At 35.3% G+C, this 2529-nt stretch overlaps 1 long non-coding RNA gene across 1 annotated transcript; it reads left to right on the top strand.

Moving 5' to 3' along the window:
* Positions 1–443: 443 nt before the first annotated feature.
* LOC127359909 (uncharacterized) lies at positions 444–2135 on the top strand. Its single transcript, XR_007883035.1, has 2 exons — positions 444–837; positions 1866–2135. It is a non-coding gene; the product is annotated as an uncharacterized LOC127359909 (long non-coding RNA).
* The last annotated feature ends 394 nt before the right edge of the window (positions 2136–2529 follow it).

Genomic DNA, 2529 nt, shown 5'->3' with positions numbered 1-2529 from the left:
TCCAACACAGTATTTCAATGTTTTTTTGGGTTCAAACATCAGACCATATAGTAAAATGCTACGTCTAGTTATCACTATGATCAAGATGCTTGCTAGAATCTTGTGCCTTGATGCACTCTTTGGGCATGGTTTTATGTCACCCAGAGATCTCAATTCAGCTTTCTTAAAAGCGACATATTATGCAAAACCAACTTTTTAATCATTTGATTATGTACATTTGGGACTCTGGAGGGCCTATCAGCAGGCAAAGTGTGAACAAAAATGACTCAGTCATGTTTTTGTGGGCTGCCTCAGTCAGAATATAGGAGATAAATCACGCAGGTTCAGAGGTCCAGAGTTTTTGACGTCATTTGCTCAGCCTGTTGCCACCCACCTCACTTTACTTCCTGTTGACTATCGGAGCTCCGCCTTGTTACTATAAAAGGCAAGCTAGGAGAACCAGCAAGCCCAGCCTGCAGCCTGCAGCCTGCAGCCTGATGTCTGGGCAAAGGCCTCAGCAGACAAACTGTTCAGTCATTGGCTGCACAGCCCAACACACATTTACATATGTACATTTATGTAAATTATTTTTTACAATGTCCGGCTAGAGTCAGAAAAACCGGAAAGTGTGTGACCCACTTTGTGTCGGACTGCTTTCACAACCTCGGTCAGTACAACAGTGGACTGGCTGAAAGACTGTTCCTGAAAGAGGGATTGTACCAACTGTCTGTGGAGAGACGGCAGAGGAAGTAACTGGAAGTATTTTTAAGAATTGATGCTGTTTTTCATTGTTCGTGTAATGCTAGCACATGCTAACAGTTGTTAGCTACAGGAGCCTCAGTGAAGCTAACAGAATAAGTAAGTTATGGTGATTCTTTTTTATGCGACTTTGTACTGACGTGCTAACGTTATGTCAGCTAGCGTTAGCTTTGTTGTTCTTCGCTTCAGGTGTGTGGTGTGTGTGTGTGTGTGTGTGTGTGTGTGTGTTACGGTGTGTAAATTAACTTGATCAACGTGCACCAGAGTTAACAATAGAGCTACAGTGAGAGAGAAATAGTCAAACTGCAGGGATTCATTAGTTTAGTATTACTGTGTAACTTTGATTAGCACCCAGCAGCTGGGGTTGCTCTCTAGGTTGTTTAGTGGAGTCAAACCGCGATGAATAAAAGTTTTCTGATCCATTTATTTAGCATTACTGAAGTACTGCTATTACTGACGATATAAGTGTAGGTCCAGTGTAACATCCTATACTCATATCATCTCCTATTGTATTATAAACACTGAGGCTCACTGCTAAATGTCTGTTATTGCACCGGGAACTTGTTCCAACATCAGTTACAGTCAGTAAATGTCCTGTGTGTGTATCTGCTGCCATTAGATAGACATTGTGTTGGTAACCTCAGACTGTTTCAACAACACATCACTACAGTTAGCTGAGACACTGCTTTATTATTTTATTTTATAACTTAGGACTACTGTGAGCCACAATGAGCTGTTATACGTGTATTATATTATACTGTATTATATTATACGTATATTATATTATACTGTATTATATTATACTGTATTATATTACACTGTATTATATTACACTGTATATTATATTATACTGTATTATATTACACTGTATATTATATTATACTGTATTTTATATTATACTGTATTATATTATACTGTATTATATTATATTGTATTATATTACACTGTATATTATATTATACTGTATATTATATCATACTGTATTATATTATACTGTATTATATTACACTGTATATTATATTACACTGTATATTATATTATATTGTATTATATTACACTGTATATTATATTATACTGTATATTATGTGCTGCCTTACAAGTAACACTGAATCTGCCTTGTTTTACAGGTGACCTGATGAAGCTCAGGTGTTCCTGGACCGATCAGAGGACAGAGACAGCTGCAGCATCAGGACAGTCTGGGTATCCAAAGGAAGACTCAACAAGATGAACACTGACTGCAGAGCTCCATTACCAGCTCACACTTCAATATACTAGAAACCATAAACCTTGATGTAGGACATAGTCTGCACAGTTTACATAAAAGTTATAGCTTTGTTACTTACAACATGTGTAACTGGAATATGAAAGATAAATAAAGTGTTTTACTTTTAAGAAGAGTTTTGGTCAGTTTTAAATTCAGTAATAAGTGTGGTTTTATATAAATAACATGTTATTTCACAAAGGTTTTATGAAGATTTTGAAAGAGTTGAAAATCTGGTCATCTATCAATATGAAAATGTGAAATTTAAACCTGTATTAATGAATGTAAGCAACACAAAACATTACTGTCTCACATTCAAACTTTATTACATTGGAAGATAAATTACATCATAATACAGTATATAATATAAATGATAGAATATTCAGTATACAGTATTTTTAATGGGGTTCAAACATAATTGCAGCTTTTACACATATCTGAAGGTTAACTTTGGTAATAATACTTTTAAGTTAAAATATCAGACTATTAAATATGGATACAGTACTGTTAACAGTTGGTTACTTGGCAGT

The sequence above is a fragment of the Dicentrarchus labrax genome, unplaced genomic scaffold (assembly GCF_905237075.1).
Source record: "Dicentrarchus labrax unplaced genomic scaffold, dlabrax2021, whole genome shotgun sequence".
Classification (NCBI taxonomy): Eukaryota; Metazoa; Chordata; class Actinopteri; family Moronidae; genus Dicentrarchus; species Dicentrarchus labrax.
This window is presented reverse-complemented; position numbering and strand designations above follow the sequence as displayed.